This window comes from Schistocerca nitens, chromosome 11 (assembly GCF_023898315.1).
Source record: "Schistocerca nitens isolate TAMUIC-IGC-003100 chromosome 11, iqSchNite1.1, whole genome shotgun sequence".
In the NCBI taxonomy this organism is placed as follows: domain Eukaryota; kingdom Metazoa; phylum Arthropoda; class Insecta; order Orthoptera; family Acrididae; genus Schistocerca; species Schistocerca nitens.
In genome coordinates this window covers 90,878,488-90,905,442 of record NC_064624.1, presented here as the reverse complement: position 1 = coordinate 90,905,442, position 26,955 = coordinate 90,878,488, and the positions used below count along the sequence as shown (strand labels likewise).

The window sequence follows — 26,955 nt, the reverse complement described above, 5'->3', positions numbered from 1 at the left end:
CAAATGGGACCTGTGCCGGTTTTGCAGGCTCCAACCCTGTTGGCAGTTCCACTGTGCAAATCATTGTTCTTGCTGGTACTCAAGTAGCAAATGTATTTTAATGCGAAAATGTTGTCTAAATGAAGAAAAAATGTAACCCTGGCCCTAATGACAATTAACAGCACTACGGAGGTCTAGATCGTAGTCAACTTAGAGAATTTTTATGTACTTTTTGTAGGAAGTACAGACATCAAACTTAATACTTGTTACGAGTTACATGTTGACAAAATTTCAAAACGATGTCATCCTCGAGCATTATGCACGAGTCTCTATAGACCGTATGCTGAAGCTGTGGCGCGATCCCAACCGAGGGATGTTTGGTGAAGACTAGGGACCGTATTATACGCATTTGCATGCTGCATATCCATTTGCATATTTCGCTCATTTTCACCAGTTATTGCATATTTTAATGAAAACTGGTGACGATACATATTTCACTCTGTTTACAATATTTTAAAAATTGAGACGTGTAGTCTCTAGCTCTATCTAGTTTTTACGTCTCACACATTCACCGCACCTAAAACTGCGTGTAATAGCTAACCGAAAGCCCACTGCATGGCGAAATCATTACAGAATAGGAACAGGAAGAGGCGTACAGAGTCAGTGCTCCTGCACCTGTGCCCCCCGGTTAATCCCCCCCCACTGTCCCGCCGTATGCGTTCGCAACAAATAAATTAAATTACGCGAGCTTTTAGTCACACATCCGCTGTTTCAGTTTAGCTTTCTGCTTACTTGTACACAGTTGAACGTGTTAATGATGTGCAGCGTATAACGTGTCGTGTGCCATACCACCCGAAAAAAGAATGGTCGTTTCGTGGATAGCTGACCGTCCCGGAACATTTACATATGACGGGATTATTTTATGTTGTCAAGTCTGTGAAAAAAAAGTTTTGTGCAAAAAAAAAAAAAAAAAAAAAGTTTCAAGTAGATCAGCATGCCGAGACAAATCTTCCTATCACAGGAATGCAGAAGAAAAGGTGATGACAAAAATTTCTGATAACAGCAAGTTGCAGTAGCAGGGACTTGTCCAGAGGTAACCAAAAAAGTCTGTTTAACATGGATCTGTGCAGAGCATTCATTGCAAGCAATATTCCTCCTCACAAACTTATAAACTCTATCCTCTAAGGCTTCCTGCAGAAATATTGCTTAAATCAAAATATACCAGATGAATCGACATTGTGTAAAAATTACATACCGACAATGTGCGTAAATGTTCTGGAAAAAATAAGCAATGAACTCGAAGGCAACATGATCTGGATTTCAGTTGATGAAACTGCAGACAGTTGTGACCTGTACTTTGCAAATTTAATTGTTGGTGTTTTAAAAGAAGAGCCTTCTTCTTCCTATTTAGTGTTATGCAAAGAACTTGAAAAAGTAAATCATTCTACGATCACTAGATTTGTGATTGAGGGTATTAGAAAAATACATCCAGAATCTTCTGCAGATGCAAGTGTGTTTGTGTTTATTTGAGATGCTGCTCCGTATATGATCAAAGCAGGAAAAACCCTCAGAGTATTTTATCGTAATTTGATTCGTGTGATGTGCTTTGTTCACTGAGCACATCGCCTTGCTGAATGTAAGTAAACTGATTTCAGCCACAGAGAAAGTGTTTCTAAAGGCTCCTGCTCGCATCAAGACCTACAAAGAAAAACTACCAAATGTGCAATGATTATAAAGAGTCTGCCTCGATTGCAAATAGAAACCGGATGTTCGCCTAGGTTTCGGTGCAGATAACCACGCCTTCTTCAGAACACACTAAACTACAAACTGCGTAAATAGGCATCGCCCAGCATTAATACAGTTTGTAGTTTTAGTGTGTTCCGAAGAAGGCACGGTTATCCGCACCGATACCTAGGTCAACATCCGGTTTCTATTTGCAATTGAGAGTATTCTTTATAATCATTAAATTATTCCAGTCGTAACTCATTGGGGTACGTAGGTTGAAGCTGTGTCATTTTACAATGAATATTTCAAGGCCATTAGAGGGGTAGTAAATGACTTTAATAGTGCAGAGGCTTTGGCAGTTTGCCAATCCAAGGAAGCTATTAATGATTCCGGTATTAAAAAAGACATTGCTGTGATTAGCACTACTTTTCCCGTATGCCTGCAAGTATTAAAAATCTTGAAACTCAAGGTTTGGCATTGAATGAATCTATTCAGTTAATGATTGAAATTATTCTAGTGAACTGCTCATTGCCGGAGGTATTCCCGAGAAAACTTATAGAAAAGTTTGAAAACATTTTATACAATAACCCCGGCTTTGAACCCTTGTACCATATTGATAGTTTTATTAATGGGACGGGTGAACTTTTACCAGAAACGGTAAGTGCCAACATAGCACCCAAATTCAAATACTGCCCAGTCACCTCAGTTGATGTAGAACGGTCCTTTTCTACTTATAAAAATGTTTTGAGTGATCGAAGACACACTCTTACCACCAAACTTTTGGAACAGTACTTGTTTGTATGTAATTACAATAGTAGAAAAATGTAAAATAAATTGTAAATGATGCTTTGGTCCAATAGTATTAATTAAAAGTTAATGATGTTAAAAAAAATCATGATTGTATGTTGTTTGTTAAATAAAATATTACTGGGTTTTTGAGTGTGCCACCCCTGCGTGCAGTATATCTCGAAGTTGGTCCTGTACGTATCGATTGTTTTGCCGTGACTCAACTCACATCACGTCTCTTTGTTACCGACTGCACTTCGTGTGCATTTTTAAGCATTTTTCATGCATATTTTAAGATTTTCATGATGCATATAATCCAGTGATGACACACCCACAAGAATAGCATTTTAGAGCAGTTTTGAAAAATTGTAAGCTTTCATCAGCCTGAAGGTGGTTTTCAGTAGCACAGTGCTCTACTAGGGACAGTCCTACTCAAGGCCATACACCATGGCCCTCCTCTGACCTTTAAACTCATTCATCTACAGTTTGTCAACTCCAAACTGTGGTGGAACTTGCCATTTTTCACAATAACAGATCCATCAGGAGGTTAAGGAAGTGATTAACGACAAATAAAAACGTGTAGTTACCTCAGCTCTTACACCATTCTTCACCTGTCTGTCAGCGATGTCGCGAATGACCGACGGTGGAAAGATGGTGTGCTCCAGCAGTCAGTACCTCGCTACCTGCCATGGCGCGAGCATCAGTGTGTGTGCAGATAATGGATGTGTGTTACTTCAAGTAGTAAGCGGGATTATGATATTACATGTGTTATGAGTTGCTTGTCTTATTAATGTGCTGACTAATAAAACATTATTCTCTCAAAGTGTAGTGTTTGATTAGCTGCAAAGGGGTTACTCATACTGGCACGCTGCCAGCTTCATACTGTATTTACTTGAGTGTAAGACGCCCCTGAATATAAAATGGCCCATCTTTTTAAATTTGTTTATTTATTCATTTTTTTAATGAGAGGCTCCTTGAGAGAAATTTATTTTTAACAGACTCTGATTAACTAGAATTACAAACTGTTTTATTGACATAAAGTATCTGCCAAAAAGGTAACCTTATAACTATTCTAAACTTTTGCCATTTATTGATTGTCTAAATTTTGATAACACTTGGAGAAATAAAGTAAACAACATGAAATTGTTCACATGAATTTTTGGACTGTTTTCTTTTCTGCCTTTTATGCTTACAATCCCTGTAGTGTGTGCTACCACTCACTATCTTGGGTCATCACCATCATCAACCTAATGGCACAACTGTGAAATTTACACCTTCATTGTCACAAACATATGGCTGTTTCTTCAGAATATGTGGCTATTTCTGAGGTGGTTGTTATTTTGGAATTTGGGAACACAGCTATTTTTTCTTGTATACATACAAGATTTCACATCTATCCTGAAATGAGTATGTTATAATTTCACTTCCAAACATGTCACCGCCCCCCACTCTGTGTAGAACCACCTGATATACCCCCTTTCATTCTTGTCATACGTCACGGAGAGTGTTGACAACATTGCAGCAAGAAACACAGAAGTACATCACTTGCCTAGATCTAGGCTTTTATTGTCTTGTGCAGAAATGAATACTATTGTTGAGTATTTGTCCAATTTTAAAGTCAGTTCAATTCTGACTACAAATGCATTTGGGCAAACTGCAGTTGAAACACAGTAGATGTTCATACACTGAAGTGCTGAAGAAACTGGTATAAGCATGTTTATTATAACACAGAGATTTGTAAACAGGCAGAATACGGCACTGCGGTCGGCATTGCCTTAACAAGACAACAAATGTCTGGGGCAGTTCTTAGATCAGTTACTGCTGCTACAATGGTAGGTTCCCAAGATTTAAATGAGTTTGAACGTGGTGTTACAGCCAGTGCATGAGTGATGGGACACAGCATCCCTGAGCTAGCAATGAAATGCAGATTTTCCTGTACTAACATTTCATGAGTGTACTGTGTACTGTGACTATCGGGGATCTGGTAAAACAGCAAATCTCCGACATCACAATGGCTGGAAAACAGTCCTGTGAGAACGAGAGTGACGACAACTGAAGACAATTGTTCAATGTGACAGAACTGCAACCCTTATGCAAATTGCTGCAGATTTCAATACTGGGTTATCAACAAGTGTCAGTGTGTGAACCATTCAACGAAACATCATCGATACAGGATTTCCGAACCGAAAACCCACTCGTGTACCCTTGATGACAGCACGACACAAAGCTTTAGGCCTTGCCTGGGCCCGGTCAACACCAACATTGGACTTATGATCACTGGAAACATGTTGCCTGGTCGGACGAGTTTTGTTTCAAATTATGTACAGTTATGGAGACAACCTCATGAATCCATGGACCCTGCATGCCAGCAGTTGACTGTTCAAGCTGGTGGAGGCCCTTAATGGTGTGGGGCATGTGCAGTTTGAGTGATATGGGACCCCTGATAAGTCTAGATATGACTCTGACTGCTGACACATACGTAAGCATGCTGTCTGATCACCTGCATCCATTCATGTTCATTGTGCATTCCGACAGACTTGGGCAATTCCAGTAGGACAATACGGGGCAATTACGGCAGGACAATGCGACACCCCACACACCCAGAATTGCTACAGAGTGGCTCCAGGAACACTATTCTGAGTTTAAACACTTTTACTGGCCATCAAACTCCCGATCATTATTGAACGTATCTGGGATGCCTTGCAACGTACTATTCTCAAGAGTTCCATCTCCTCACACTCTTAGGGATTTGTGGACAGGCCTTCAGGATTCCTGTTGTCAGTTCCCTCCAGCATTACTTCAGGCATTAGTAGAGTCCATGCCACGTCGTGTTGCGGCACTTCTGCGTGCTCGCAGGGGCCCTACGTAATATTCGGCAGGTGTACCAGTTTCTTTGGCTCTTCAGTGTAGAAAGCAAAAGTAGTTGGTATAGATTACCACGCATAAGAACATGATGAAATTTGCTGTGGGCTCAGTGCTTCCCTCCGTGCAATCGTCATAGCTCTCAGCCAAGCTGGTGTCACTGTTCTCCTTCCAAGCTTGAGTAACTGTCAAAAACAGACTGCAATATCTGCTAGTATGCAGGTCATATGTAACAACACCAACTAATATGTAAATAAAAGATTGCATTTAAGATTCCGTTCCACTCTCGAAGTTTTGCTCATCACGCGATCTACTGACGTCTGTCGGTACTATCTCCACAACGGGTCTTGCGACTGTAATTTATTTTTGCTTTGACAATTACAGTCTGTTTAATATGATCTACTTCCTTTGTTAGCCACGTCATTCTATATTAATTTTCCTTCTTGTTTCAACTGAATTTCACCAACGTGGTATACAGCTGAGTAAAATCAGGTAATGTTTTTACATGAACAGTGGCCAAATTTCTCATTTACAATCTACGTAGTAAATCATTACAGTGTCTCATAACCAAATAAAATTTTGATCTGGTTTCTGAATCAACAAATGTTCTTTGAAGGACAAAAATTTCTATATTTGAATGTTACCTTTACTTAAAAAATTGCATTAATGTTTGTATAGAATATTTATACATGTATGAGAATGTTTATTGGAAACCTGTTAAAATACAACAAAAGCTTGTAAGTTGACAGACTTTAATTCTATTTCCTCCTGTGTTTCACAAAACTGTCAAATGTCAATCAGTGCAATAGACTGTTGTGGCTAGTTCATTATTTCTTGTGTATCTCTTGCGCTAGTCAGTGTCACGTGATCGTTCGAGTAACGTCGATACTGTACCGAGAACTTCGGTGTATCGGGAACTCTCGAGCTTGTCGGAATGTATCATTTGCCGAGCCCTGCCCTTCAGAATTATTTAAAATAAAATTGCACAAAGCTTCATCTTCACGATGACCACTGTAAATGTAATACTACTACTGTGCACATTACTAAACAATGTGATAATGGTGACCTCAGGAAAGTAGTTCAATCAGCCAATTTAAGACAACCCTGTAGCTTTTGAATGACACATTTGGAAAGAAACCGAGTCTTATAATTATGTAAATACTCTAGATGATGCAGGGTTTTCAATATGTTATCTGCTGATACATATTTCACCATGAGTGATCTGAAGATGATTGTGTGGTCAACTGAAATTAGTCTTCACATTTTAATGTTTTATAGTGCACGGGATCTAGACAGTAAAAAAGTTTTTACTGACTTGAGCTATTAATACCTGCTGGATTGAAATGGAAACACAGTTTCCTTCTGTAATGTGTTTCTGTTGTTTTAGGCTAGGACACCAGACAGCGAGGTCATCGGTCTCATCGGATTAGGGAAGGATGGGGAAGGAAGTCAGCCGTGCCCTTTCAGAGGAACCGTCCTGGCATTTGCCTGGAACGATTTAGAGAAATCACGGAAAACCTAAACTGGGACGGCCGGACGTGGGATCGAACCGTCGTCCTCCCGAATGCCAGTCCAGTGTCCTAACCACTGCGCCACCTCACTCGGTGCGTGTGTTTCTGTCGTGGCCGGATGACGGTGGGTCGAGTGGTGTCGCTAAATGACTGCCGCATCTGGGAGTGTGGTGGCTCATCAGTTTGCACGAGGGCCGCACTGTTTTGGAAGACTTGCAGTGTTGAGGGCTGCAATGTGGCGGGAGCTCTGTGTCTAGTGGTAGCCTGCATTGAGGTAGGCCGGCTTGCACCAGGACGTGGACAGTGCTGTGTCTACCCCTTTAATGTGGAGAGTGAGTGTGCTAGTGTTGTGTCCTGGGAATGGATTTGAGCCTCAGAAGGGCGGTTCTAGTGCTCCACGCAGTGGACCGTGTCAGAGGAGAATGTGGTACGTCATTGCCAGCTCTCTGAGAACAGAAGTAGCCCGTTTTCAGTGCCGTGTTGTTCCACTCAGTAAGTAAGTGTGGAGGGTAAGAATTGTAGAGGGAAACCTAAGTGTAACTACGGGAAGCAGGTCCGAAAAGATATAGATTGTGGTAGTTGTGCGTGAAGAAGGGGTCTGATCGGGATACACTGATGTGGGAAGCTGCTTATCTGTTGCAAAGCCATTGTACAGCAGGCATGTGAATCGGTACTGAGGATGTTATGCCACCAGTTGTCAGACGTGTGATACTTTTACCGCAACATGTTTGGGACTGTGTTACCTCATTATTGAGTGCTATAAAATATGGAAACCAGTTAAGAAATCACAATACTACACATACTGACCCATATAAAAATATTTATATCTCCCTTTAATGTAACATACCATTAAGCTTCTGTGCCATTAGGCATCATCAGCAGTAAAATCCAGCAGCAAATGTGCATTGTCATACATAAAACTCTTCTCAGAACATCTCATATTGGCACGTTACACTCTCGAGGCACAGTTTGCGTGTTAAGTTGGACGACACTAGTGTCACTTTAGCGATATCTCCTCAGGGAACAGCAACTGATTTATTCGAATTAGCGGCATTAGGTTTAATGTTTTCAGTTGTCTTCCGTATGGATGCACACAATGAAACACAGGTGTAGTAATTGTTTTTAGAAGTTTTAGAACTTTTGATTTTCATAAATTTTACAGTAGAAAATAACATTGTTGAGGGCTCTGACATATGCTTTGCAGTCGAGTGCTATTTTTGGTAGGTGACAGCAGCAGCTTTAGTTTAACAACTGTGCCTTGAGAGCATAACATACTAACATGAGATGTTCGAGGAAGAGTTTTATGTTTGACAGTGCATGTTTGCTGTTGCCTTTTGCTATTGATGATGACGAATAATGGCACAAGAGCTTTGAGGTACATTACACTGTGGGCCGACATAAATATTTCAGTATAGGTCAGTAGGTAGAGTGTTGTAATTTATTGGTGGGTTTCCTTGTTTTATAGCACTTGATAAATGCGTTGTGGTAAAAATACCAGACATTTGACCACTCATGGTGTAACATACTCAGTACCATTGGGGTGCAGCGTAAAACAAAAGTCTTTTGAATGAAGACCACAGCAACATGCAGTTGATATTGATGAAGTTATAATAAGTGACAGATAATTATTATTCACGTATGGGCCCAGTAGGACCACGCGAGGTACAATCCATCAATGTCACGTTTGATGGTTGGCCTTTCTTTGTGCACAAATTTGTTTCATCCTTTCAGAATGAAGTCTCTTTCTTTCATCAGACCACGGTGTTCCAATCTGTTTTCTAATCTGTAGCAGATTATTGACTGATTTCTCCTCCCCCCCTGTTGACTTTCATCTACACTCTGAACTAATGAGATACCTATTAATTGAATGTCCTTTAGCTGTAGCAGAGAAAGCCTGTGGATGCAATTTCTTATCTACTACAGTTGATAGTGAGTGAATTGGAAAATACACATTGTATTGAGTCAAAATTCTACTGTGCAACAACCGAGCGAGGTGGTGCAGTGGTTAGACACTGGACTCGCATTCGGGAGCACGACAGTTCAATCCCACGTCCGGCCATCCTGATTTACGTTTTCTGTGATTTCCCTAAATCACTCCAGGCAAATGCCGGGATGGTTCCTTTCAAAGGCCACGGCCGGCTTCCTTCCCCGTCCTTCCCTAATCCGATGAGACTGACTACCTCGGTGTCTGGTCTCTTTCCCCGAAACAACCAACCAACCTACTGTGCATAAGTGTACAGGTAGGCTAGCTTGCTAGCTCTGTGAAGCTCTTTGCAAATGTTGCCATTGTGTACAGGGATTTCATATTGTTAGGAAATTATTGTTAAATGTAGTGAGTCTTGAAGATGATTTGCACATCGTTCAAATGATGTAATGTAAATTGTAAATTGCTCGATTACTAGAATCGAACACAACTGTCAATAGTTGCAGTTAAGTGTGTGAATAGTGAGTTTGTGTGTGTGTGTGTGTGTGTGTGTGTGTGTGTGTGTGTGTGTGTGAGAGAGAGAGAGAGAGAGAGAGAGAGAGAGAGAGAGAGAGAAATTGGGAGGGACGGGGGTTCACCCTTAGTTATGTGGGATTTGAAGAAGGGATGAGAGAGATATAGAACTAAAAGTACTGTCTAATTGAACTTTCCCAAAAATTTTGTAATGCAGGCTTCATTTGATATTTGCTTTTCACCACGATAATGTGTCATACTAATAGGTACAGCCCGTATTTGCGTGCAGCCTATTGTGGATAATGAAGTCATAAATATTGTTTGATATCACATACAGTTGTACTGTTGTCCATAAGCATTGCCATCATACCAACTCAAATGCTTCTTGAAAGTTTAGAAATAATCTGTTCAGCTGTTTGGCCCAATCTGTGGCTCTCACAATGTCATAAGAGAAGAATGAAATTTGGGTTCTGCACTGCTGATCCTTCTGGAATCAGAGCTGGTTGACACAGAGAAAGTAATTCTGTTAGAGACAGCCATTGTAATGCTACAAGACATAATGTAGGGTAAGTTCATATGACTCTGTTGTGGACTTGGACTGGTTGCCCATCCACAAATGGGGTCTACTTAGCAGCACGGTCACGCACTCTCCTGTCAAAATTGTGTACAGTTAGTACCAATTGTTCGTTGGTAGGACTGAGGGTGTTGCTCAATGTGTAGTTGCGTATGTTGCCTAACTTTGCATTTTTTATTTTAGTTGTGATTGAGCTCCCTTTTGTTTGGATTAAAGTTAATGTTAACTAGTCACTTTTAATATCTAGTGTACAGAGATACAGGTTTAATTCTTTTTTCAGGCGTATTGTAAGGCAGAAGAGCCTGTGCTGGTCTCACTTGTCCCAGTGCTTCTCAAAGAAGAACATGTGGTAAGTTTTGTTATTAAGACATTTGCATTTGGTAATGAATTGGCTTAAGTGGAGACAATAATGACCCATGATGTATCTTAGAAGATAGATTGAAGCATACATGTTAGATAGATGTGTTAAATCTCTGACACTGTGGAATGGAATACACTATTTAATATATCAAAAAAATTAATCAATTTTTGAAAATATAATGTAATTGAATAGGTAAAAAATCTACTCACCAAGTGGCGGCAGGAGGAAATGTACAAAGATATTGAAATCTGCAAGCTTTCAGAGCCAGTGGCTCATTCTTCTGACAGAAGAGTTGAAGGGGATGGAAAGAGGGCTGAAGGAAAAGGTCTGGTGAGCTTTAGGCACCAGAGAGGAGAAGACACTGATTCCAAAAGCCTGCGGATTTTAATACGTTTATATTTTTCTCCTGCTGCCACTGCTCGTAATGCACTATTAGGCCGGCCGAAGTGGCCGTGCGGTTAAAGGCGCTGCAGTCTGGAACCGCAAGACCGCTACGGTCGCAGGTTCGAATCCTGCCTCGGGCATGGATGTTTGTGATGTCCTTAGGTTAGTTAGGTTTAACTAGTTCTAAGTTCTAGGGGACTAATGACCTCAGCAGTTGAGTCCCATAGTGCTCAGAGCCAATGCACTATTTGGAATTCTTAAGTTGTCACGCATAAAATACAGGGAGCGAAAAGAAATGTCTTGTACAGAAACAAGACTGCAGCTGTAAGAGTCAAATTGCTGCAGCGCACCTATCACGGACAGGGCAAGTAGATTGTGTTAAGAGGGCATTGCCAGTGGCCGCACCAAAACGACACTTGCTGCACACTGTTAGCATTGGCATTAGGCGATTGAGGCTGTGTTCCGCTCCTGTGACCCAGCCGAGCAGCCAGTCGAAAAGCTGTAGTACTCTGCACACTGAGGATTTAAGTTCGTGCTATGGTTGCAGAAGGCAGTGACATTGTCAGTCCGGAACTGTCGAATTCACCACAGCCGCTGCCGTCCAGTTTGCCGTCCACTGCCACTCGCAACTGAGATGTCGCACGCCCTAGGAACGGTCTCCACCAGCTTGGCGTATCAAATGCGTTGCCACAGTTGCGAGCAAATCGTTTCTGAAAAACAGAAATTTTTAATATTGAATATTAATTTAAATCTTTGGGAGTCTTTTGTGAACGTCTGTACATGAAGTATAGCCTTGTATGGAAGAGAAATTTGGACGGTCATCATTTCAGGCAAGAGGAGAAGAGCTTTTGAAATGTCATACTACAGAAGGCTGCTGAAGATAAGTGGTAGTGGATAATTAGTGAAGTAGTTCTGGATCAAATTAGAAAGAAAAGAAATTTATGTCACATCTTGGCTAAAAGAGGATGTATGCTGGGGCATCAAGGGATTGTCAGTTTGGTGATGGAGGGGATAGGGTTAAAATTGTAGAGGAAGAACAAGGTTTGAATACACTAAGCAAACTGAAGTGGATGCAGGTTGTTGTACCTATACTGTGATCAGGAAAGAGGCTTGCCAAAGATAGACTTCACGGAGAGCTGCCTCAAACCAGTCTTTGTGCTGAAGACCACAGCAGTGTTGAAACCCTAATTTTGTATGAAAGGTCAAATTGAGTGAGTTCGCCATAATGTTCCAAGCTATAGTGTAATTAGTGGCTGCTTAGAATGTGTGAACTGTTTCAAGAAGTGTTTAGGCCATACGGTATATAGTGCCGCACTTAATGCTGGAAATGGGTACTGCACTCAAACATGGTGGCACCAGAAGTACACATTAATGGCCGCACAGTAAAGGTAACACTGTTTGTAGCATCTTCCACTGTGTAAATGTAAAACAAACTGTTGGCTTGTTTTATGAAAATGGAAGTTGCTACTCACCATATAGCGGAGATGCTGAGTCGCAGATAGGCACAACAAAAAGACTGTCACAAATAAGCTTTTGACCTACAAGGCCTTTGTCAGAAACACACACACACACACACACACACGACTGCGGACTTTGGCAGCTGAAGCCACACTTAATCGTAATATATCATTCGTTCTGAATTTTACATTGTTTGATGTTGGCTTACCCCCCCCCCCCTTCAGTAGTGTTCATAAGGAGTTGTCCTCTGGGAGAAAGCACATAAAATAAATAGCTATGGGCACCCACATGGGGTCATTCTATGCCAAACTATTCATGGGCCATCTAGAGCAATATTTTCTAACTCCCCAGAATCCAACCCCTCACCATTTCAGATTCATTGGCGACACCCTCATGATCTGGACTGAGGGTGAGGTAACCCTAGCCACATTCCCCCAAAACCTCAACACCTTCCTCAGTGCTGACCTCCACCTCAAGGATAGCTTCATCAGTACCTCCGTCCATACCAAACCTTCCAAACACCGACAGTACCTCCACTTTGACAGCTGCCACCCATTCTGTACCGAGAAACTGCCCGCGTACAGACTAACCACCCGTGGTCATCCCATCTGCAGGGACGAGCAGTGCCAGAGCAAATATACCGAGTATCCCACCGAGACCTTCGCAGACCGAAATTACCGTCCCAACCTTTTACAGAAGCAGATCTCGCATACCTTGTCTCTCCAGCCATCTACCACCTCCTACTTACTCACCATCTGGCTACAGAGCAGCATTCATCTCGTGCCTCGGCACCACGTACGACTGGAGCAACGGTTTTGACTACCTCTCACTGTGCCCTGAAATAGACCTGGAGGTAAGACCTATCTCGTACATTCTCCCAACCACATACTCCGGTCAGACATCTTCTACCCCATCAGAGTAGGACTACCTGTGGAAGCAGTTTTTCTGAACTGTGCAGGTGGGAACTCTGCCTGCAATATATCCTATATTACCGTAACCCCCCTGGCCTCAGCCTTCATTAGTCCCTGTCCTCCACTTACCTATCCCCTTCCCTGCTCTCACTCCAGCAATACACGGTCTTCTATTCCACTAACACACCCATTAGTCACTAGTCTTTTTCCCCATCTCTTCTTCTCTCCTCCTTTCCCAATCGCCTCCCCTCCCATCCTCCTCCCCCCCCCCACTCCCCACACATACAAACCTCCTAAATGCCCTACCCTATCCCTACTGCGCCCTTGCAAGCTCCCACAAGCAGCACGACACCTTCCCCCACCCCACTCTGCACCCCATGCCGCCTCCTTACCATCACAACTGGATAGCTGCTCCTGTCCGGCGCATATACGACTCAGCTCAGCCACAGTGGCCACAGGTGGCAGAGAGAGAGAGAGAGAGAGAGAGAGAGAGAGATTCCGTCCGTCTGTCCTCTAGTCCTCTGTATGGCTTTTTACAATATTGTTAAAATAAATAATGTTTTTATTCAGGAGAAATGAGCAGCAAGAATATTGTGTAAAGTAGATAGATGGTGGTGCCCCTTGCAGAGGCTGCTTTACGGATCTCGAAATTCTTACACTCACTTCCTGGTACATTTATGTCACAACAATTTTTGTTGCTTATAATAAAAATTTCCTTCAACTGAAAAGTGATTTGCACAGGTTCCTTTGGGTCTAGTATTCAGAGTTAAGTTACGTACTCTGGTGCAAAGGATTTCAACATATACTACAAACATAAAGCAAACATATTTGGGCAGGAACATTTGGCAGTTGATAAGAAAATGGAAAACTTTCCTTGTTGGCCATTCCATCTAAAATTATCTGAATCTGTAGATTTAAGAATTGAAAATTCATATTAGCTACATGACAAATCACAATGTTCATAGGAATCTACATCTACATCCAGATTCCGCAAGCCACTGTATGGTGCATGTTGGAAGGCGTGCTCTACTGCTACTAGTCATTTCCTTTCCTGTTCTAGCTGCAAATAGAGCGAGGGAAAAACAACTGTCTATATGCCTCCATGTGGCCCCTAATCTCTCTGAGCTTATCTTCGTGGTCGTTACAAGAACTGTACATTGGCGGTAGTAGAATCGCTCTGCAGTCAGCCACAAATGGTGGCTCCCTAAATTTCCTGGATAGTGCTCCTCGAAAAGAACGCTGTCTTCCCTCCGGTGATTCCATTTGAGTTCTTGATGCATCTCCATAATACTTGATTATTGTTGAAACATATTAGTAACAAATCTAGCAGCCAGCTTCTGAATTGCTTCGATGCCTTCGTTTAGTCCGACCTAGTGCGCATCCCAAACATTCGAGCAGAGCTCGAGAAGAGGTTGCACTAGTGTCCTACATGTGGTCTCCTTTACAGATGAACCTCACTTTCCTAAAATTCTCCCAATAAACCAATGTGGACCATTCGCTTTCCCCACTGCAGTCCTTATATGCTCATTCAATTTCATATCGCTTTGCATTACGCCTAGATATTTAACTGACATGAGTGTGTCAAGCATCTCATTATTTGTAAACTGTGGGTTTGTTTTTCCTACTCATCTGCATTAACTTACATTTTTCTACATTTAGAGGTAGCAGCCATTCACCACACCAACTAGAAATTTTGTCTGAGTCATCAACTATCCTCCTACAGTCACTCAACGATGGCACCTTACTGTACACCACAGCAACATTAGCTAACAACCGCAGACTACTGTCCGCCAAATCATTTACATATGTAGGAAAACAACAACTTTCCTGTCACACTTTCCCGGGGCACTCCTGTCTCTGATGAACACACACCATCAGGCACAATGTACTGGGTTCTGTTACTCAAGAAGTCTTTGAACCACTCACAAAATCTGGGGACCTATTCCGTATGCTCGTACCTTCATTAACAGTCGGCAGTGTGGTGCCGTGTCAGATGCTTTACAGAAATCTAGGAGTATGGAATGCTGCATGACAAACAATTTTGTGTTTTAAACAGCACTGTTGTGACCTCTCTGGTTATCTCAGGGTGACTGATCAAAGGTGTACACTCTGGTGTTTTGCTGAGTTGTGGTTTCCATCTCGTGCACAATATTTCAACAACTGGACGAGCCTTCTTCTTTAGGTGCTGTGAGTTTTACTGTTTTGTGCACTTGCTGGGTGGAGTCCACTCCACACATTCTGTTTGGAGTCTGGGAAGTGAGTAACAGCAAAACTCGTAGCATCCGTGGAAGACGGCTGCGTGAGATGTCGAAATATTGTGCATAAAATGTAACTGACAACTTGGCAGAACGGCCGGTAGCACACAGTTACAGATTTTGTTCTTAGGATCTGCAGCTGTTTTCTTTTAAAACTGACAGTGTAAGAAACTAAATGCACTCACAGAAACAGCAAGTGTCATATCATGAAGCACCAGTCAGATACTTGTCAACCTTCACGGTGATGTTTATCATGTAACAGTTATTTCGTGATTAAAATTTCATTCCATTTTGAACTTATCCATCAATAAAAACTTATCTGGTTTTGATGGTGTTCCAGTAGAGTACTAAAGATTTATTCTCATAAAATAAGCCTGGTATTATTGGAAATATGTAATGCATCAACTGAGTCAAGACATTTTTCCAGAGAAACTGAAATACACCATTGTTAAACTCCTCTTTAAGTAGGGTGATAGGAGAGGTCAATAACTGCTGACCTGTTTCATTGTTGACATCATTTTCCAAAATGCAGTTGAATACCAGCAGCTGCCAGTCTTGTGATGGCTTTTTTTACCACTGGAAAGTTGGCATTGGTGATGCCAAGTTTCCAGACAAGGTGTGTGTGTAAAGACCTCTTTCACAGTTTTGGTAGCACTTGATTCATAGCTATTGAGCTCACAAAAGATTACCGTTCTTTTAGTGTGGATCATCCAGTAATATTCAGCAGCATTAAGCCAGGAATCCAATCATCTAAGCACAGGGTGGGGCAAGGAGGGGCAGTGAAGGTGCTCGTTCCTTGGACTTCAGCACCTGTAGCGGGACGTTCACATTAATTGTCGTGCCACAAGTAATTAATTTTCCTACATCGGAGCCATTTGATCGCAACTCTTCTGCAACTCTGCGTAACGCATGCACGAGTCAAATGACATAAACCATACTGCGGTAGAGAATTTGAAGCCCTCGGTTGCTTTAGCTGTGTATGAAGCACCATCTGTTGCCAGAAGCAAAACATTTTCTCTGCTCACAACATCTTGTCACAGTAGCTTCACAGAGTTGTGAAACAAAATGGCAACTGTTGAATTTTGTACTCTCTCTCAAGAGCTTCACGCATTAGGAGGAACATTTTTCCAGGCCTGTCAACTTTCAGAACACCCCATAACATCTGCAACATAATGTCCACCCACATTGGTACCTTTGTATAGGGACGTTGATCTTTAGTTCAGCAACACTAATTCGTTTTTTTTTTTTTTTTTAGCTACTCTTCATAGCACACTGATAAATAGTTCTTTCTCAATATAGATTAACCTGGAACAGGATGTTTTGTGTACTTCTCAAGATCTGTCTGAAATGTGGATTCTTCAGCTTCTCAGATGGGATGTTGCAAGACACCATCATTTCACCTGTCTTTAAATGTTTGTACAATTGAAGATGAACCTGTCTGCTCAACTAACAGCATTTGTCTGCTGCCATTTTCAGCATTTCTCTTCAGACAGCTGCTGTATTTGGTGGTATTACAGTGCTGTTGCACATTAAAGTGCTGTTCTGCACTAACTTTGACTTCACTTAATTAACAAAATAACATTTCCCCACCAGTGCTGAAGAACTTATCATCAAACTCACGAACAAAACCTTGCAACTCCATGCTGATGGACGGCTTTTGTTGAACCACTTGAGTTTATATTCTGACTGAATAGTGTGACCACGTGTGCGATATTCAACATGTCGGGAGGTGCCTTTGTTAGTTTTGAGAATGTTTTGTTAGCCCCACCCAACAGTGTCTTACATCAGCAAACTGACTAGTGTGTAATGCTACTTGTCTACTGTTGTTGTGATCTTCGGTACAGAGACTGGTTTGATGCAGCCCTCCATGCTACTCCATCCTGCGCAAGCTTCTTCATCTCCAAGTAACTACTGCAACTTACATCCTTCTGAATCTGCTTAGTGTATTCATCTCTTGGTCTCCCTCTACGATTTTTACCCTCCACACTGCCCTCCAATATTAAATTGGTGATCCCTTGATGCCTCAGAACATGTCCTACCAACCGATCCCTTCTTCTTGTCAAGCTGTGCCGCAAATTCCTCTTCTCCTCAATTCTACTCAGTATCTCCTCATTAGTTACATGATTTACCCATCTGATCTTCAGCATTCTTCTGTAGCACCACATTTCAAAAGCTTCTATTCTCTTCTAATTACCGTACTTGTTTCACTTCCATACGTGGCTACACTCCATACGAATACTTTCAGAAAAGACTTTCTGACTCTTAAATTTATACTCAATGTTAACAAATTTCTCTTCTTCAGAAACACTTTCCTTACCATTGCCAGTCTACATTTTATAGCCCCGACTATCATCAGTTATTTTTATCCCCAAATAGCAAAACTCCTTTACTACTTTAAGTGTCTCATTTCCTAATCTAATTCCCTCAGCATCACCTGATTTAATTCGACTACATTCCATTATCCTCTTGTTTTGCTTTTGTTGATGTTCATCTTACATCCCCCTTTCAAGACACTGTTTATTCAGTTCAACTTCTTTTCCAGGTCCTTTGCTGTCTCTGACAGAACTAGTATGTCATCGGTAAACCTCAAAGTTTTTATTTCTTATCCGTGGATTTTAATTCCTTCTCCAAATTTTTCTTTTGTTTCCTTTACTGCTTGCTCAGTATACAGACTGAATAACATTGAGGATAGGCTACAACCCTGTTTCACTCCCGTTCCAACCACTGCTTCTCTTTCATGTTCCTTGACTCGTATAACTCCCGTCTGGTTTCCGCAAAAACTGTAAATAGCCATTTGGCCCCTGGCACCTTCAGAATTTGAAAGAGACTATTCCAGTCAACATTGTCAGAAGCCTTCTCTAAGTCCACAGATGCTAGAATCATAAGTTTACCTTTCCTTAATCTATGTTAAGATAAGTCGTAAGTCGTAGGTCAGTATGCCTCACATGTTCCAACATTTCTACAGAATCCAAACTGATTCTCCCCAAGGTTGGCTTCTACCAGTCTATTAAAGTCATGATAAATAAAGCTTTGTAGTAATAATTGTGTTTATTTGTGGCATTATAATCTGAAACATTGTCATGTGAGCAACATTTTCATGTTTTTATTCGTGTGTCCATATAAGATACAACAAATATATAAAGTTTTGCAGAAGTTGGTGGAAATATAACCTGTTACTGAAAAAAAAGCTGTAAATATGACTTTGGATGCATAATAGAAGTACATTTATCTATACTATAACACCTGAATTTATGCATAAATTGTTGTTAAATTCACCATGAAGTTCAGGAAAAAATATGACTTGTCATAAAAATGTGGGCCCTTGTTATGATTACTTGAAGTGAAAAGTGAAGTGTCAAAAGTATTCAGTAATGGACCATAAGGAAACAGAGAATTAAACCTTTTAAACATAATTTCCGTCATGTAAATTTCATACACCACGAAAACATTATAAATCTGACATCTGTTGTAAATTTTTCCAGCTTGATGAATCGCTGGAGGACTTTGAAGTTGGCTGTCACCCATTGCTAATAAATCTGGTGAGTGACTGAGTTTTATAATATTTCAGTACTTACAACTAGAATACAAGTTGCAATAAGCTCAGTAAGAAGGCCTGACTGCAACTCATTTTCTCAATGAAATTGTGGTTCTGTTGTTCGTCTTCTTCTTCTTAGTTCTTCAATCGTCAGGTTGGTTGTCGGCAGTGCACAATGCTTTTCTTTCTTGGGCCTTCATCTTGAGAGTGGTATGTGGTGCAGTCGGTACTGTCTATGATCTAGGCAAAGTATTCCAGTCTCGGTCTGCCGCTTGTGTTCTTATCTCATTCTGTACAGCAAAACACTCCAAACAAATGCCTTTATGAGGTCTTTCCTGAAATGTCTGTCTATGCAGCTGGGTGTGAAAAGGTTCCGAAGTTTATAAATATTTTAGCATACAGTCACTAATATTAGGAACATGTCCAGAGCAATGTGTTTCGAGAGTCGAGCTCTCATCATCAGGCTGTCTAAGTTAACCCTACATAAAATGCACTTCAGAAGCACTGGAGGTCAAAATATAAGTTTATTCAGACATGTAGACTATCATCTTACTTTAAAACTGAAAGCACCAGATTCCCTGCATCCTTATCTGCATATTCTTCAAAACATTGTTTATGTAAGGCAGTAAACATCAGTCACACCAGCTGCCTCTCAGTGCACGTCAGAGCTGCACACATGTTTATAAATGAGTGGTGCCTTAAAATCAGCACTTCAAAGGATGTGCGTTAACATGGATAAGGAAGCAGGGAATCTGATGCTACCACTTTTCAAGTAAGACAAGGACTTCGTAGCTTAGTAATTTTATTTGTTTTTCTATTTTTACCTTGAGTGTTTGTGAAGTGCATTTTATGTAGGATTAATTTTGAAGCCGGATGATGGCAGCTTGACCCCAAAAACATGTCGCTGTGGATTATGTTCCTAAAATTAGTGGCTGTATGTAAAGTAAACTTTCGTCTATGCACAGCTTTTGGAATGGTTGAAATGACTGACTAAATTTTTTTTTGTAATAAATCAGTGATGATGTTCTGTATTTTGTATAACAATCATTGGTAGAACTGACATCATGGTTGAAATGCAGCATTCATAGTAATTTGGAATAGTGGTCTCAGAGCCATTACTTCTCCAAAAATATTGCTTCGCAGGAGTTTGTCTTTACTCCAGTACTCTACTAAATATAATTTCTTGTTCCACGTCATTCAAAATGATATGGTAAAAAAACATAGTTTGGCTACTCCAGTTCCTTCTGAATTGTTTGTTACTATTATCTTGCTGAGGCCAACAGTGATTTGTTTCATTTGCAATTAACTCTACGAGATCTTCAGAGATAATCACATTTCTGTTTTTCCCTTGGTCTTAAGAATGAAACCTCTCTTCAGCTTCTATCTGTTCCTTCCACAGAACGAACTCCAAAAATAAAATTACACTGTATAAGTAGCGCAAATGTAAGTGCAGCATTTATGTGTTATTCTGAGGAAATAATTTAGTTGAAATAGATAAGATAACGTAGTAGGTGAATATGGATTGGGGCTAAGAACTGAAAGAGGAAGCCGTCTGGTAGAATTTTGCACAGAGCACAACTTAATCATAGCTTACACATGGTTCAAGAATCATAAAAGAAGGTTGTATACATGGAAGAAGCCTGGAGATACTGACAAGTTTCAAATAGATTATATAATGGTAAGACAGAGATTTAGGAACCAGGTTTTAAATTGTAAGACATTTCCAGGGGCAGATGTTGACTCTGACCACAATCTATTGGTTATGAACTGTAGATTAAAACTGAAACTGCAAAAAAGTGGGAATTTAAGGAGATGGGACCTGGATAAACTGACTAAACCAGAGGTTGTACAGAGTTTCAGGGAGAGCATAAGGGAACAATTGACAGGAATGGGGGAAGAACTACATTAGAAGAAGAATGGGTAGCTTTGAGAGATGAAGTAGTGAAGGCAGCAGAGGATCAAGTAGGTAAAAAGACGAGGGCTAGTAGAAATCCTTGGGTAACAGAAGAAATATTGAATTTAACTGATGAAAGGAGAAAATATAAAAATGCAGTAAATGAAGCAGGCAAAAAGGAATACAAACGTCTCAAAAATTAGATGGACAGGAAGTGCAAAATGGCTAAGCAGGCATGGCTAGAGGACAAATGTAAGGATGTAGAGGCTTATCTCACTAGGGGTAAGATAGATACTGACTACAGGAAAATTAAAGAGACCTCTGGAGAAAAGAGAACCACTTGTATGAATATCAAGAGCACAGATGGAAACCCAGTTCTAAGTAAAGAAAGGAAAGCAGAAAGGTGTAAGGAGTATATAGAGGGTCTAAACAAGGGCGATGTACTTGAGGACAATATTATGGAAATGGAAGAGGATGTAGATGAAGACGAAATGGGAGATAAGATACTGCGTGAAGAGTTTGACAGAGCATTGAAAGACCTGAATCGAAACAAGGCCCCGGGAATAGACAACATTCCATTAGAACTACTGATGGCCTCGGGAGAGCCAGTCATGACAAAACTCTACTATCTGGTGAGCACGATGTATGAGACAGGCGGAATACCCTCAGACTTCAAGATGAATATAATAATTCCAATCCCAAAGAAAGCAGGTGTTGACAGATGTGAAAATTACCAAACTATCAGTTTAATAAGCCACAGCTGCAAAATACTAACGCGGATTATTTACAGACGAATGGAAAAACTGGTACAAGCCAACCTCGGGGAAGATCAGTTTGGATTCCGTAGAAATGTTGGAACACGTGAGGCAATACTGACCTTACGACTTATCTTAGAAGAAAGATTAAGGAAAGGCAAACCTACGTTTCTAGCATTTATAGACTTAGGAAAAGCTTTTGGCAATGTTGACTGGAATACTCTCTTTCAAATTCTAAAGGTGGCAGGGGTAAAATACAGGGAGCGAAAGGCTATTTACAATTTGTACAGAAACCAGATGGCAGTTACAAGAGTTGAGGAGTATGAAAGGGAAGCAGTGGTTCTGAAGGGAGTGAGACAGGGTTGTAGCCTCTCCCAATGTTATTCAATCTGTATATTGAGCAAGCAGTAAAGGAAACAAAAGAAAAATTCGGAGTAGGTATTAAAATCCAGGGAGAAGAAATAAATAATTTGAGGTTTGCTGATGACATTGTAATTCTCTCAGAGACAGCAAAGGACTTAGAAGAGCAGTTGAACAGAATGGACAGTGTCTTGAGAGGAGGATATACGATGAACATCAACAAAAGTAAAACGAGGATAATGGAATGTAGTCGAATTAAGTCGGGTGATGCTAAGGGAATTAGATTAGGAAATGAGTCACTTAAAGTAGTAAAGGAGTTTTGCTATTTGGGGAGCAAAATAACTGATGATGGTCGAAGTAGAGTGGATATAAAATGTAGACTGGCAATGGCAAGGAAAGTGTTTCTGAAGAAGAGAAATTTGTTAACATCGAGCATAGATTTAAGTGTCAGGAAGTCGTTTCTGAAAGTATTTGTATGGAGCGTAGCCATGTATGGAAGCAAAACATGGACGATAACTAGTTTGGACAAGAAGTGAATAGAAGCTTTCGAAATGTGGTGTTACAGAAGAATGCTGAAGATTAGATGGGTAGATCATATAACTAATGAGGAGATACTGAATAGGATTGGGGAGAAGAGGAGTTCGTGGCACAACTTGACTAGAAGATGGAATCGGTTGGTAGGACACGTTCTGAGGCATCAAGGGATCACCAATTTAGTATTGCAGGGCAGTGTGGAGGGTAAAAATCGTGGAGGGAGCCCAAGAGATGGATACATTAAACTGATTCAGAAGGATATAGGTTGCAGTAGGTACTGGGAGATGAAGAAGCTTGCACAGGATAAATTAGCATGGAGAGCTGCATCAAACCAGTCTCAGGACTGAAGACCACAACAACACACACAAGATAACACTGAGTAAGTATTAGCAGCTCTCTAATAATTATTATAAACAAGGTGCCGGATAAATTGTGGTAATGGAGATAGTCTGCCCCATTCATGTGTTGTATAATCTGAAAATTGTTGTGGTCTGTAAATACAATCCATGTCAGAATGCTTTATGCCATACTTCCAACCTAACCTAAGGGCTACACCACAGATCAGCCTGTCACTACAACGAAATTTAGAAACATGTAGCATGCTGGGGCAAATCCAGATTAACAATTTAATAAGTCTATCTGAGACTGTAGAGTTGTTTAAAGTTATATCCTGAAAATATATTGCCAGTCATGGATTACCCTAAATACTTTCTTATCTGTATTTAGATTAATAATACTCAACATAAACACTAATGATTACTGTTGTTGTTGTTGTGGTCTTCAGTCCTGAGACTGGTTTGATGCAGCCCTCCATGCTAATCTATCCTGTGCAAGCTCCTTCATCTCCCAGTACCTACTACAACCTACATCCTTCTGAATCTGCTTAGTGTATTCATCTCTTTGTCTCCCTCTACGATTTTGACCCTCCACGCTGTCCTCCAATGCTAAATTTGTGATCCCTTGATGCCTCAGGACATGTCCTACCAACCGATCCCTTCTTCTAGTCAAGTTGTGCCACAAACTTCTCTTCTCCCCAATCCTATTCAATACCTCCTCATTAGTTACGTGATCTACCCACCTGATCTTCAACATTCTTCTGTAGCACCACATTTCGAAAGCTTCTATTCTCTTCTTGTCCAAACCATTTATTGTCCATGTTTCACTCCATACAAATACTCTCAGAAACGACTTCCTGGCACTTAAATCTATGCTCGATGTTAACAAATTTCTCTTCTTCAGAAACGCTTTCCTTGGCATTGCCAGTCTACATTTTATATCCTCTCTACTTGACCATCATCAGTTATTTTGCTCTGCAAATAGCAAAACTCCTTTACTACTTTAAGTGACTCATTTCCTAATCTAATTCCCTCAGCATCACCCGACTTAATCCGACAACATTCCATTATCCTCGTTTTGATTTTGTTGATGTTCATCTTATATCCTCCTTTCAAGACACTGTCCATTCTGTTCAACTGCTCTTCCAAGTCCATTGCTGTCTCTGAGAGAATTACAATGTCATCGGCGAATCTCAGTTTTTATTTCTTCTCCCTGGATATTAATACCTACTCCAAATTTTTCTTTTGTTTCCTTTACTGCTTGCTCAGTATACAGATTGAATAACATCATGGAGAGGCTACAACCCTGTCTCACTCCCTTCCCAACCACTGCTTCCCTTTCATGCCCCTCGACTCTTATAACTGCCATCTGGTTTCTGTACAAATTGTAAATAGTATTTCGCTCCCTGTATTTTACCCCTGCCACCTTTAGAATTTGAAAGAGAGTATTCCAGCCAACATTGTTGAAAGCTTTCTCTAAGTCTACAAATGCTAGAAACGTAGGTTTGCCTTTCCTTAATCTTTCCTCTAAGATAAGTCGTAAGGTCAGTATTGCCTCACGTGTTCCAACATTTCTACGGAATCCATACTGATCTTCCCCGAGGTTGGCTTCTACCAGTTTTTCCATTCGTCTGTAAATAATTCACGTTAGTATTTTGCAGCTGTGGCTTATTAAACTGATAGTTTGGTAATTTTCACATCTGTCAACACCTGCTTTCTTTGGGATTGGAATTATTATATTCTTCTTGAAGTCTGAGGGTATTTCGCCTGTCTCATACATCGTGCTCACCAGATGGTAGAGTTTTGTCATGACTGGCTCTCCCAAGGCCGTCAGTAGTTCTTATGGAATGTTGTTTATTCCCGGGGCCTTGTTTCGACTCAGGTCTTTCAGTGCTCTGTCAAAATCTTCACACAGTATCGTATCTCCCATTTCATCCTCATCTACATCCTCTTCCGTTTCCATAATATTGTCCTCAAGTACATCGCCCTTGTATAGACCCTCTATATACTCCTTCCACCTTTCTGCTTTCCCCTCTTTGCTTAGAACTGCGTTTCCATCTGAGCTCTTGATATTCATACAAGTGTCTCTCTTTTCTCCAAAGGTCTCTTTAATTTTCCTGTAGGCTGTATCTATCTTACCCCTAGCCTCTACATCCTTACATTTGTCCTCTAGCCATGCCGGCTTAGCCAGTTTGCTCTTCCTGTCTATCTCATTTTTGAGACATTTGTATTCCTTTTTGCCTGCTTCATTTACTGCAGTTTTATATTTTCTCCTTTCATCAATTAAATTCAATATTTCTTCTGTTACCCAAGGATTTCTACTAGCCCTCGTCTTTTTACCTACTTGATCCGCTGCTACCTTCACTACTTCATCTCTCAAAGCTACCCATTCGTCTTCTACTGTATTTCTTTCCCGCATTCCTGTCCCTGAAACTCCATACAACCTCTGGTTTAGTCAGTTTATCCAAGTCCCATCTCCTTAAATTCCCACCTTTCTGCAATTTCTTCAGTTTTAATCTACAGTTCATAAGCATTAGATTGTGGTCAGAATCCACATCTGCCCCTGGAAATGTCATACAATTTAAAGCCTGGTTCCTAAATCTCTGTCTTACCATTATATAATCTATCTGATACCTTTTAGTATCTCCAGGATTCTTCCATGTATACAACCTTCTTTTATGATTCTTGAACTTAGTGTTAGCTATGATTAAGTTATGCTCTGTGCAAAATTCAACCAGACGGGTTCTTCTTTCGTTTCTTAGCCCCAGTCCATATTAACCTACTATGTTTCCTTCTCTCCCTTTTCCTACTGTCGAATTCCAGTCACCCATGACTATTAAATTTTCGTCTCCCTTCACTACCTGGATAATTTCTTTTATTTCATCATACATTTCTTCAATTTCTTCATCATCTGCAGAGCTAGTTGGCATATAAACTTGTACTACTGTAGTAGGCGTGGGCTTTGTGTCTATCTTGGCCACTATAATACGTTCACTATGCTGTTAGTAGTAGCTTGCTCGCACTCCTATTTTTTATTCATTATTAAACCTACTCCTGCATTACTCCTGTTTGATTTTGTATTTATAACCCTGTATTCACCTGACCAGAAGTCTTGTTCCTCCTGCCACCGAACTTCACTAATTCCCACTATATCTAACTTTAACCTATCCATTTCCCTATCCTGCCCGATTAAGGGTTCTGACATTCCACGCTCCGATCCGTAGAATGCCAGTTTTCTTTCTCCTGATAACGATTACTACACCATATAATTAACTCATTGGAAAGACCTACACATACAAACAATGTACAACAGTAGTTATCTGGCAAATACATACATACAATACAGTACACTTTAGTTTCGTCACCTTCCACAGAATTAAATGTCATTTCTTTGAACTCCATTTTTTGTTGTGAACACTCTCCAAATGGTACATCAATTCTTGCCTCTGAGAGCATCAAAACGTATTGCACTCAGTACGTCATCTAAACAACAAAGGAAACGGGTGTTTGCTTAATATTTTAATCTCATACTGTGATGGAAAAGGAACGTGTAAACAGAATTAATGCACTTATTCATCCATCATGTTTAATACTGCCAATTATGAAGCAGAATCTTGAGGGATGTGGAACAACACAGTGAAAACTAGGGCCTGCATTACTTAAATATCTAAAATTAGTTATTTGTGCTTCATGAAACTACTTTAAAAATTCAGGGGAACGGCCGCACCTCCAGCTCTTTGTAAACGATCTATCCAGAGGGCCTACATCACAAGTGACACTTTACTTTGCTTAAGTGTACTAGTTACCCGTTAATTGTCAAAGAGTTTTACAGCAGTTCTGGCATTCGCCTCCCATGACTTGCCTAGTAATTAACCCTCTCAACCCTTTCTTTTATAGCCTTAGCTTGCACCCATTTGTGGGCTGTTTGTGGTACGTGAACGTTTCTGCTCAGTCTGCACTGCACAGGGGCTACTGCAGACATTTACACTGGTGATATCTCCATAACATTTTTGCTAATATAGCACACTTGACTATAAACCAGCCATCTGGTTACGGCAGTTGTGTTACATTATTGCATTAAGGTTCACGCAGCATTTAAATGGTGACTGAGAGGTAACCAACATTTCTCCTACCTTTCCAGAAGCAGAACTGTGTCTCTTCATGTGTTTGTTTATGTTTGTCACCAGCTTATCATAAATATGTAATATTTCTTTCCTAGGCTCTACTTGTATATTCTTGCGATGTTTCACCCCCATACGTCACACAAGCCTGCTACACCACCAGTCTGTGCAACATCAG

General features: G+C 40.7%; 1 long non-coding RNA gene across 1 annotated transcript in view; it reads left to right on the top strand.

Moving 5' to 3' along the window:
• Positions 1-26,955, top strand: part of LOC126212907 (uncharacterized) — a 116,278-nt gene that overhangs the window by 87,656 nt on the left and 1,667 nt on the right. Inside the window, exons 3-4 of the long non-coding RNA XR_007540993.1 lie at positions 10,155-10,223; positions 18,726-18,782. This is a non-coding gene — a long non-coding RNA (uncharacterized LOC126212907). The remainder of the gene's footprint in view (positions 1-10,154; positions 10,224-18,725; positions 18,783-26,955) is intronic.